The following is a 13,136-nucleotide window of genomic DNA, read 5'->3' as shown; positions in this document are numbered from 1 at the left end:
GAATATTGTTAATTATCAGGTATCCTATTGAAATATTGAGTGCTATAGTCTATTGTCTACACCAGAGGTTAATGGTTATCTGTATGAGGAATATATATGGGAGGCAATTAAGCTTGGAATGTATTGAGTAAAGGAAGGGCAATCACATGTGGAAGGCACTGATAAGGATGGAAAGATGTGGTTTAGTGAGGAAGGGGGCAAAGGTCAGGTCACCTTAAGGGAGAATAAACAGTTTATTGCCCGTATCCCTTAACTTCCTGCCTAGCAATAAAGATGTAATGTTTACAGAGAAGGAGGAGACTCCACACAAATTGGGGTATATATATACAGTTGAAGTCGGAAAATTAAATACACTTAGGTTAGAGTCATTAAAACTTGTTATTCAACCACTCCACACATTTCTTGTTAACTTCTGCAGCATTTTCACTTTTGGATAAATAGCATGCCCAATTTCAACTTCCTACTACTCATGCCAAGAATAAAAGATATGCATATTATTAGTAGATTTAGATAGAAAACACTCTGAAGTTTCTAAAACTGTTTGAATCATGTCTGTGAGTATAGCAGAACTTATGTAGTAGCAGGCAAAACCCCAAGGACTAACCAGTTTTTTTTTTGGTCTCTGTCTGTTCACTGATTTCTCATTGGGAAACTATATTTCTTAGGAACTTGTTTTCAGTTCCTACCGCTTCCACTGGATGTCACCAGTCTTTGGAATTTGGTTGAGGTTATTCCTTTGTGCAATGAAGAAGTATGGCCATCTAGGAACTGCCAACAACACTGTTGAGAGTTGCGCAAGACTTGAAAAGTAGCTTGGTTTGTTGTCTTCCTGTATTGAACACAGACAGACCCGTCTTCAATTTGATCAATTATTAACGTTTAAAAATACCTAAAGTTGTATTACAAAAGTAGTTTGAAATGTTTTGGCAAAGTTTACAGGCAACTTTTGAAATATTTTGTAGTGACGTTGCGCAATTTGGAAGCTGTTTTTTTCTGGCTCAAACTCGCCAAGTAAATGGACATTTTGGATATATATAGACGGAATTAATGGAACAAAAGGACCAATTGTAATGTTTATGGGATATATTGGAGTGCCAACAAAAGAAGCTCGTCAAAGGTAAGGCATGTTTTATATTTTATTTCTGCGTTTTGTGTAGCGCCTGCAGGGTTGAAATATGCTACCCTCTTTTGTTTACTGTTGTGCTATCATCAGATAATAGCTTCTTATGCTTTCGCCGAAAATACCTTTTAAAATCTGACATGTTGGCTGGATTCACAACGAGTGTAGCTTTAATTTAGTATCTTACATGTGTGATTTAATGAAAGTTAGATTTTTATATCATTTTATTTGAATTTGCCGCGCTGCATTTTCCCTGGCTTTTGGCCAAGTGGGACACAAGCGTCCCCTATACCATAAGAAGTTAACAAACTATAGTTTTGACAAGTCGGTTAGGACATCTACTTTGTGCATGACACAAGTAATTTTTCCAACAATTTTTTACAGACAGATTATTTCACTTATAATACACTAATTTGACTGTGCCTTTAAGTAGCTTAGAAAATTCCCGAAAATTATGTCATGGCTTTAGAAGCTTCTGATAGGCTAATTGACATCTATTGATTCAATTGGAGGTGAACCAGTGGATGTATTTCAAGGCCTACCTTCAAACTCAGAGCCTCTTTGCTTGACATTATGGGAAAATCAAAACTCAGCCAAATTGTAGACCTCCACAAGTCTGGTTCATCCTTGGGAGCAATTTCCAAAAACGTGAAGGTACCACATTCATCTGTACAAACAATAGTACGCAAGTATAAACACCATGGGACCACACAGCCTTCCTACCGCTCAGGAAGGAGATGCGTTCTGTCTCCTAGAGATGAACATACTTTGGTGCAAAAAGTGCAAATCAATCCCAGAACAACAGCAAAGGACCTGGTGAAGATGCTGGAGGAAAAAGGTACAAAAGTATCTATATCCACAGTAAAACGAGTTCTATATCAACATAACCTGAAATGCTACTCGGCAAGGAAGAAGCCACTGCTCCAAAACCGCTGTAAAAAAAGCCAGACTAAAGTTTACAACTGCACATGGGGACAAAAATCGTTCTTTTTGGAGAAATGTCCTCTGGTCTGATGAAACAAAACTAGAAATGTTTGGCCATAATGACCATTGTTAAGTTTGGAGGGAAAAGGGGGAGGCTTTCAAGCCGAAAAACACCATCCCAACCGAGAATTACGGGGGTGGCAGCATCATGTTGTGGGGGTGCTTTGCTGCAGGAGGGACCATATCTGACATTTAATCCATGTAAAAATGTCCTGTTTGAGGTCAGTTAGGATCGCCACTTTATTTTAAGAATGTGAAATGTCAGAATAATAGTAGAGAGAATGATTTATTTCAGCTTTTATTTCTTTCATCACATTCTCAGTGGGTCAGAAGTTTACATACACTCAATTAGCATTTGGTAGCATTGCCATTAACTTGTTTAACTAGCTTCCCACAATAAGTTGGGTGAATTTTGGCCCATTCCTCCTAACAGAGCTGGTGTAACTGAGTCAGGTTTGTAGGCCTCCTTGCTCGCACACGCTTTTTCAGTTCTGCCCACAAATGTCCTATAAGATTGAGGTCAGGGCTTTGTGATGGCCACTCCAATACCTTGACTTTGTTGTCCTTAAGCCATTTTGCCACAACTTTGGAAGCATGCATGGGGTCATTGTCCATTTGGAAGACCCATTTGCGACCAACCTTTAACTTCTTGAGATGTTTGTTCAATATATTCACATACTTTTTCCCTCTTCATGATGCAATCTACTTTGCGAAGTGCACCAGTCCCTCCTGCAGCAAAGCACCCCCACAACATGATTCTGCTACCCTCGTAATTCACGGTTGGGATAGTGTTTTTCGGCTTGAAAGCCACCCCCCTTTTCCTCCAAACATAACGATGGTCATTATGGCCAAACAGTTCAATTTTTGTTTCATCAGACCAGAGGACATTTCTCCAAAAAGTATGATCTTTGTCCCCTCCAATCCACTCAAATTATGTCAATTAGCCTATCAGAAGCTTCTAAAGCCATGACATAATTTTATGGAATTTTCCATGCTGTTCAAAGGCACAGTCAACTTAGAGTACATAAACTTCTGGCCCACTGGAATTGTTGGAAAACTTACTTGTGTCATGCACAAAGTAGATGTCCTAACCGACTTGCCAAAACTATAGTTTGTTAACAAGAAATTTGTGGAGTGGTTGAAAAAAAGAGTTTTAATGACTCCAACCTAAGTGTATGTAAACTTCCGACTTCAATTGTACATGTCTTTGCAAGTAATCATTTCACTGTACCGTTTACACCTTCTGTATCCTGTGCATGTGACAAATAAATATCAAAAAGATTTGATATAGTATGTGTTTACCAGAGATGGTAATGTGAAAAACAACATGACCTGCATGCACCAAAGTCAAATTAGAATATAACATTATGCCAACGAGACAGTGTCCAAGTTTTACAATTCTCTGGTAGAATGCCCTGCTTTTATTTCATCACACTCACAACCGTAAGCTATTTTCTGTAATTATCTTGCAAATAAGGATCTTGTTACGAGTTTATTGTCCTGGAATAATGAATACAAACTAAGACCTTGTCAGCTATATGATATGGTCATTTCTTTGTCATAACGACAACAACTAGTTTGATGTTGGACAACAATAGTGTCACAGTGACATCGTGAATATTCTATCTACAAACATGTCGATAGACGTAGTATAAACTAGCTTTAAGTCTTAATCTTTGGTTGTTTAGCACATGCCTCACATGTGAATCCTAAAAGAGATGGTCGGGGCTAAGGCTTAAGATGGTGTGAATGATGCTGAATGGGTGTAGACAAAGAGGAGCTCTCCAGTACGTGCAGCAAAATATTTAAGGGCCATTTTCTCCATATGTGTTGATCAAAGCAGAATTACTTTCCAATTGTTCCTCAAATGTAGTATATTATATACAATTTTCTACCACTGAGTCTCTACTTTTATCCTATGTAACAAAGACCATTTAACATTTTGCTACATAAGATCGAAACGAGCCAGTCGGCCACAAATTGCAATACTACTATGCATATTGGGCCCGATTCCGACTTAGGAAATCACACTTTTCCTACGCACTTCTGAGTAGGTAGTATTCAGACTTACCTTAAGAAGGTGCGTAACGGGCTTTGCAGGTGTGGTTCCCTTGAACAGGCTGAATAGATTAAATTAAACCGCTGAAAACCATACCACTTGCTGGCCAACAGATTTTCTTATGGAGTTTTCATTCAATAGGCTTTTCAGTACATTTATCTTTAGCCGTACCTTTAATTAGAATGTTGGCGACAGACGAGAGAACGGGTTCATGTATTAGGCATCAATGAAAGAAAGAAATATGCATATTCGTCTCCGTTTCAACACCAAGTGGTAGCTTTAAAAATACTCAGATCTTGTAGATTATTTAGGCAGATTTTAGTGTTAGGAAAGTATGTATGAATAAAAAAGAACAGGTTTGGAGAACCTTTATGCACTAAATATATTGATGAATAAAAAAATGGTGGTTTGATTCAGTCTGAAAATTGCCACAATTCAGTTCTTTAACCCATGGTACTGTTGGAAGATTAGTGTACACAGAATTATGATAGGGAGAATAGTGTACAATAGTAGGCTATACCCTGATCTATTGCCTGCACTAACCGTGGAACTGTGTGATGCACACAGCCAAGTATTGGGGTAAGTTGCCACTATACCCCATACCAATAATGATTACATTTGGTCAGTTTTATGCATAATGGCCATGTGTCAGGTTCAAACTGTTAATGTTTGGTCTGCGCTCCATAATGTTTTAATTAGCCTACATGTCTTTTTTATATCATCACTTGTTACTAATAATCCTTAGCAACAACCACAAGGCTGTGACGCCATTTACAGAGGAGGTGAATGAAGGTAAACAAAACAATGGAATGATAATGTAGGCTATACCAACTGAAGGGAACTAACAGTAAATTGGCAGTTCAATATGTGTTATTATGCTTACTGATGGTCGACACTGATAGTGGCTAATATTTAACATGATAGAAATAGGAAACAGAGAAAGTTCGCCTTTACTGAAGACATTAGAGTGCCCATCCCTGCAAGTTAAAAGGCAGTACAATTTAAATTCTGCATAATGGCATAGCATTTCATAAACTTTTCTGTGGGAAGGTTGATATGTTGATATACTTCAGTTTGCTGCCGTATGACTGTTTTACATTTGTTGCCAGCGATTATAAAGTAAATGTACCTAAAACAAGTGTAATTTATATTTACAATTCCCTTATCCAAACAGATTACTAATTTACCTAGCTCTTATCAATAGCTCTTATCACATTGACTAGTAAATTACAGTGCAAGGAGACTGGTGTGATTTCTATCTAAAAACAAATTAAGTAGATGCTTTTCCACTTGGAACCAGTAGGTTCGCTAGACCTTATTCATGGTTTCCTTGCGTGTGAAGGTGGTGGAATGAAGTCAAGGTCAGAATAGTATCTGTAGACACACCTCCGCCACACTTTAATTTATTAGATCTCCACCCAAAACAGAATCAGGGCCATTATGCATAAAACTGACCAAATGTAATCATTATTGGTGTGGGGTATAGTGGCAACTTACCCCATGGCCATTGGCTCAACTTACAACAAGGCAAACATTTTCACTATATTAGCCCACACTGCTATAAGGACAGAATTGCAAGCTAGGTTTACCACTGTATATTGTAGCAAACACCAACTGATGTCCAAAACAATCTACTTTTTGTTTAGATATAATAATCATGAAACCTATAATACAAATTCACTTGACTTTGTGAAAATCCGTTTTTTTGGACCTAAATATTTAGTCAAGATACATTTTGTGTATGGTTTCCTAAACACACTGGGTGGCTCAACAAACCAATTTGGCTCAACTTACCCCATTCTCCCCTACATGAAGAACACAGTATTAACATTGTAAGTTAGTTACGACGCCTCATAAACACCATCAAATGTGAAGAGGGGGGGAACTAGGCTTTGGCTGTTTTACATGTCACTGAGTTTTATCTCAGGGCCATGGAAGGAAACAATAAATGTCATCATACGGAGGTTCAACCCTGACTGAGCGGAGAGAAGAGGAGAGAGGGATAAGGCAATGTAAAACAACTGTTCCCCAAGTGACACATTTGAAGACAAACCATCCACATCAAGCTGCTCGGGAGGATTTCACACCAGAAGGAGAAATGCAGCTCACTGCTGGAGTCCACGACTGAGGCAACATGAAACACTGCAACACAGCATCTTAACAAACACTGCCACCGCCACTCCAGCAGACCTTGAAAAATTGCATATGGCTGTCCTGGAATGAATCACACAGAGGAGACTGCTGCTACGAAAATTCAAAGGAGGACTACCAAGGACAAACACGGAGGTACAGAGGAGATTGGAAACCAAATCAAAAAGACACCTCCCGCTAACAAACTCAGTGCCAGCCTCGAACTGTCCTTTGAACAATGCATTTGCCTTGAGGCATTACACTGACAACATTGAGGTAGCATCGGGTGAAAAGGGCCAAGTAAACAACTTAATTGGTCTCCCCTATGTCAACTGAAAATAATGTGCTATGTCATCACAGAAATTACCAAATGACAGCCTCACAACGGGGACTAATAAACACCTTGTCAACACAGCAGAAGGTGTCAGCGTTACACCAAGGATGAGTGTCTCTCAGCGACACTGGAACACATCATAAGCCAATATTAGACTCACTGGCACGGCTGGTCATTTGGTGGAACTAAGTACTGCACTGTAGGTTGTCAAGCCTTCAGTCATGTTGTCTTATTTACACGCTTTACTTATTTCCCAACCTTGAGGTTATGTGGCGTAGGTAAGTACTTTAGGTTGTACTGTCTGGTTTTTCGTTTTTTTCCCAACCTCAAACGTGGCTATGTACTAGACACAGGTTACATATTGAATATTGAATTGCAACCAGTCAAAATGCTAAATCTGATGAAGGTGATTATAATGCAGCAATAATCCCCTCTTGATGTTGGGATTATGTATGGTTTACTGCACGCATGACATGGGAATATCGGACAGTATTTGATCAAATAAAGACAATGTAACCATCAAATATGTCAAAACCTAATGGTATTAAGTGTAAGCTTTGCATTTGTCACAACAAATATACTATAGGGAAAATTCCTTTATTGCCGGTTGCTAAGTGCCTACCCATGTATATCACAATATATTGAGATACAGTATATATGGGTAGGCATAAGCAACCAGTAATATATTATAACATCTGCTCTGGGGTTGGGTTGCCCCAGTATCTGTACATTAGAGATGTCGACAATGCGTATGACGTGTCTCCTCTCTAACGCCCAGGAAGCTCCGATTCAAACTCCCATTAGACAGCTCTGCAAGCATTATGTTGTCAAAATAAGTTTGTTACTCACTAAAGATGGAGTTTCACTGAGCAACTACCTTCATTTACTCCCATTACGTCCGGTGTGTTCTTCCTTATGATATAAAAATATTTCAACCTTTTTTGGAAGTACATAACGGCCGTAACGGGTGTAAAAGAAGATAGTTGGGTGCTCAGCGAAACTACACATATTTTGACATTATAATGCTTGCAAAGCTGTTTAATGGGAGTTTGAATCAGAGCTTCCTGGGCATTAAGGCTTGCACACTTCGCACCTAATGTGAATCTAGAGTTGGTCTGCCAATCGTTCAGCGCCCTGTGTTTTAGGTACCACCCGCTGTTGATCGTTGCGCACTCGGTTCTCAAATTACGTTCAGAATTGCTAAGTACTCTCCGACAGCAAACGCTATTGGTGTGTCTGAGCCCTTACTGAGGAGAAATGTTATACTCATCATCGACATCTTACACACAGATACTGGGGCATTTAATCTGCATCTGTCTATCCTTCATCGGGGGTGAAAAGGTGAACGCCATTGACAGGCAGTGCAACAGCAAGGTTGCCAAGCTTTAATTTGTTTAATGAAGGCAGGGTGATTGGATAAAGCGGATAACACTTAGCCTACTATCAGCTGCGGTTAGCAGCAGCCCCCTTGATTTAATGCCCAGATAGGCATACAACCAAAAGCTCTTACGGAACAAACAACAACAATATCGGTGAAAACAATGAGAATACACACTGCCACACCCTTGCAGATGTTAAGCTGTCTCCAACATCTCCAGAGTTCAAGCATCCATCATCTACATGGCTTGTGTTTCACAGATAGCAGGGATGCTGCTTTATTATCCGAGATGACATCTACAGTGAAGCTGCTCTCCCTGTTTCTCTCCTCCCTTAGGCTAATTATAACCCAAAATACATCAGTTTATGAATGTCAGAAGGGCACCAGCATCGCACAGTCTTATGATATAATATGTATATGATGTATAGTTATGACAATAAGAAACTAGTATTTGTTTTTTTAAAAAGGGGACAGACATTGGAATCCAGGTAGGCTACAACAAAGGAACAATGTAGCATTATGCTCAAGTTAAATATGCAAGATATGGTCTTGGATAAAAACACATTTTAGTTGCATACTTGATCAACTAACATTATGGCAACCAGCATTGAGACTAATTTTGGATGCACATTATTCCAACCAAATCAACAACATAAGAACAATGAGTGGTTGTTATGCTGCACATGTAGTGAGAGCCATCTGCCTCTTTTCAAATACTCTTTTCCCTATAAATAAAATATGACTGATCACAAAGCTCACTCCTGCGTCAGTGTGACTGAGTTGTAATCCATACATTTTCACGGACATAGGCGAGAAACCTTTTATGATACTGAATATACTCATCCTTCACCATCCTCACTGATAACACACACGCCACACAGAAAGATCACACACACACATACACTATCATGGCACACACACACACACAGAGAACAGAAAGAGAGGAGGGAGAGAGAGAAATACATGTCCTGAATCACCAACTGGTACCCCTTTTTCAGTAGTCTATCTAGAGGGTATAGTCTTAATGATCTCAATCATACTTACAAGTACACAGGATGAATTAGAAAAGGTTACTACACTTGAATTAGCACATTCATGGTTTGATAATTCACCTGAAGAGGATGTGAATATTTCTATTATTTATACTGCCTACTGCCTATTCAAATTCCTTACTATTGTCAGTGAAACTTACAACATTCAGCTTTCAGTCTCTATAAATCAGGTACATAATAAATATTGTATTGGAACATTATTAAAGGCAATTTAATTAATCATAGTCAGGTGTACGTTTTCACAATGACCACACATTTTAATGCATTGTGGTAATAAGAAAACGGAGGCATTTACGCATCTAAATTGTTTGAAATACATTCTGTATTTGGATACCGATTTGGATAGGCTACAATACATATTTCGAAACCCACGCACCAGTCTAGTAAACCGGAGCCCGCCCTGCTCTCTCTCCCCTTGCACCGTCTGTAACACGACTTTTGGCCGACACTGAGTAATGGTTACATGCACACAATAATACGATAATTGTGAATAGTAATGTAATAGTTCGATGTAAACATCTACTACATGCGTTGCAAGAATAACGATTTCTCAAAAAAAACTGTTTACATGCACGCATCTGAAATCAGACTAGCTGATGGGACTTTGATACATGCAGAAAATCGCCAATCAAAATAAACGTTCTACCACAGCGACCATGTTATTTTTGTGAAAAACAATTGATTCTGAGTTCGGACGTATAACGTTTGTATGGGAAAACTATTTCTAAAATGCATACTTTCCATTTTTCCGAACTCACTTCACTGGGGCAAAAGAAGGAGGCTCGCGCTGCTCTTTCTAGCACATGCGCAAATCAAATACACCACTGAAACGTAACGTTACACGTCTTAATAATTCGAAAGATTGCTCAGAAACCAATGTGTTTTAATTGGTATATGCTTGCATCAAATATGACTTTACGCCGATTAAGATAAACAAATGAATAATGCCATACTCGGCCTACTGCAATAATCCGTTTAATATCGAGTTATTAATATGCATGTAAACGTACTCATTATTGACATCAATCGAACATTAATACAAATGGTATCCATTTCGAGTGTCCTTTCTAAATTGATCAGGTTGGTACCACCGCAACAATACTAGCAGCGGGCGAGTCTAAAGGGATACTCACCTACTACTGCTGTTTCCAAACATCCTTACGCATATCTCCCAACGGCAACTCCCTGTCAAGAAAGAGGCAAATTGAGACCCCCTATCTCGAGTCCATTGCTTTGAAAGACACGATAAAAATATTTAAAAAACACGGTTCCCCCAGATTCCGATACCGCCTGTGACTTAATAGAAATGGATAGTCCGGAGGAACTGCCTTGTTCTTCTGTCTACCGACGACGCACTGGTTCCTCTCTCCGCCAGCTCGCTATCCCTCCGTCGGAAAGGGGCTCCCAATGCGCCTTCAATCGTCCACTAGGAAAAGGATGCGAGTGAAGTGAGCAACTCCCACGCATTCGTTCCTAAGAACACTGTTCTCTCTCCTTGAGGCAAGTCTGCACGGTCAGACTCGAGATGGATATTGTGTGACTGTCGTCTGTAGCTGCAGTTCGCTTTCTTGTCCTCAGAGTTGAGGGAGGCACAAAACTGATGCATGCACCTTGTTCGGACCACAGTCAGTGTATGTAGATTAGTGTTCTCACGCATGTTTGACGCATATTAATTTGCACGTGATTTAGCCTATTCATCCCACACACACTTATTTTAGAGCGACCAGAATGATGCATCGATTGGATGATTAAACACAAAACTCCCTACTTAGTAATGCAGTTTTCATTAAATGAGATTATAAAGACATAGCCTATAGGGCAATTCAACCCAATGGTCTTCAATAAACCTTCATCACTTGAAGACTGAGGGATGCTAGTCCATGAACCTGCATGTAGTGTATTTGATTTAAATACAGTTAAGATAATTAAGGCTTTAACATATAGGTTTCTAAAAAATAGCGCCTGTGCCTTTTCTGTAAAGAAAGCAGTACTTATTTTGAAGACCTGGTGGCACTGTCTGCCTCAAATAATCCACACACTCTGACTCCTCAACATTTACAGGGATTTTGGAAATGCCATGACACATGCTCTCAGATAATGTTGAGAAGGACGATATAATAGCTCATTGGTCTCTGCAATTGAAATAAATGTTATGTATCTATATATTGATCAAAGTATACCTCACCATTCCACTTAATGCAAGTACCTTTGCTTTTTCAGATAATACTGAAAAAGCCTTACAACATTGCCTCACCCACACTTTGTGATTTATATTCATGTTGAGAGTGCACTACCATTTTGGATGTATCTAATGTACTTGTCTCATGGTGTTAAAATACTTTTCCTCCACTCCATGTGTTCCCCAGCCTCTTGCATGGAATCTGTGGACCCCTCAGTGCAACTTTTGCCACCAAGGCATCCCAGCTACATGTGAATGTCATCAGCATCAGTTCACGCATGGGCAAGAGGCCCTGGCTTTGAGGACAAGGTGTTTTTTAAGGCATTGGCCTATGTGTTCAACCACTCCGTGGGGAAACATCCCTCAGCTTTCCGGAGCAATACATTGACTGGACATAATTGCACCGTCATATCACCAGCTCTCCCAGCCATATGGGAATCGAAAATCAGTGAGGGAGACAGAAACAGTCAACTTTAGTACGAGGGAAGAGTTTGTGAATGGTCCAAGTGAAATGTAAAGCCAGTTCTATGATTTTGTTCCTGTCTTCCTCAATATAATGTATTTTATTTCTTTCTTTCTTCGCAGACTAAATGTTTTTTAGATTTTTCCAAACTTTGACCCCAATTTTTTTATCCCTAATTTCAAATCAAATATTATTAGTCACATGCGCCAAATTCAATAGGTGTAGACCTTACAGTGAAATGCTTACTTACGAGCTCCTAACCAACAATGCAGTTTATAAAAATAAGAAATAAGTAAGTAAAGAGCAGTAGCAAAACAACAATAGCGAGACTATATACAGGGGTGTACCGGTACAGAGTCAATGTGCGGGGGCACCGGTTAGTTGAGGTAATATGTACGTGTAGGTAGAGTTATTAAAGTGACTACGCATAGATGACAACACCAGACATAGCAGCAGTGTAAAAGAGGGGGAGGGGGGGGCAATGCAAATAGTCTGGGTAGCCATTTGACTAGATGTTCAGGAGTCTTATGGCTTGGGGGTAGAAGCTATTTAGAAGCCTCTTGGACCTAGACTTGGCGCTCCGGTACCGCTTGCCTTGCGGTAGCAGAGAGAACAGTCTATGACTAGGGTGGCTGCAGTCTTTGACAATTTTTAGGTTCTTCCTAACACCGCCTGATATAGAGATCCTGGATGGCAGAAAGCTTGGCCCCAGTGATGTACTGGGCCGTTCGCCCTACCCTCTGTAGTGTTTTGCAGTCAGAGGCCGAGCAGTTGCCATACCAGGCAATGATGCAACCAGTCAGAATGCTCTCGATGGTGCAGCTGTAGAAGCTTGTGAGGATTTGAGGACCCATGCCAAATCTTTTCAGTCTCCTGAGGGTTAATAGGTTTTGTTGTGCCCTCTTGGGTTCTCTTTTTCCTGTAGTCCACAATCATCTCCTTTGTCTTGATCACGTTGAGGGCGAGGTTGTTGTCCTGGCACCACATGACAAGGTTTCTGACCTCCTCCCTATAGGCTGTCTCATTGTTGTTGGTGATCAGGACTACCACTGTTGTGTCATCAGCAAATTTAATGATGGTGTTGGAGTCGTGCATGGCCGTGCAGTCATGAATGAACAGGGAGTACAGGAGGGGACTGAGCACGCACTCCTGAGGGTCCCCTGTGTTGAGGATCAGCGTGGGGGATGTGTTGTTACCTACCCTTACTACCTAGGGGAGACCCGTCCATTAGCAGAGGGAGGTGTTTAGTCCCAGGGTCCTTAGTTTATTGATGAGCTTTGAGGGCACTATGGTGTTGAACGCTGAGCTGTAGTCAATGAATAGCATTCTCACATAGGTGTTCCTTTTGTCCAGGTGGGAAAGGGCAGTGTGGAGTGCAATAGAGATTGCATCATCTGTAGATCTTTTAGGGCGGTATGCAAATTGGAGTGGATCTAG

General features: G+C 40.1%; 1 protein-coding gene across 1 annotated transcript in view; it reads right to left on the bottom strand.

Moving 5' to 3' along the window:
• lingo1a (leucine rich repeat and Ig domain containing 1a) overlaps positions 1–10,653 on the bottom strand; it is a 51,189-nt gene extending 40,536 nt beyond the window's left edge. Inside the window, exon 1 of the mRNA XM_024379052.2 lies at positions 10,191–10,653. The gene's annotated coding sequence lies outside the window, so the exon portion shown is untranslated. The remainder of the gene's footprint in view (positions 1–10,190) is intronic.
• Between the last annotated feature and the right edge of the window lie 2,483 nt (positions 10,654–13,136).

Source organism: Oncorhynchus tshawytscha, linkage group LG19 (genome assembly GCF_018296145.1).
Source record: "Oncorhynchus tshawytscha isolate Ot180627B linkage group LG19, Otsh_v2.0, whole genome shotgun sequence".
Classification (NCBI taxonomy): Eukaryota; Metazoa; Chordata; class Actinopteri; order Salmoniformes; family Salmonidae; genus Oncorhynchus; species Oncorhynchus tshawytscha.
Note: the sequence above shows the minus strand (reverse complement) of the source record. Positions and strands in the feature narration are given on the sequence as shown.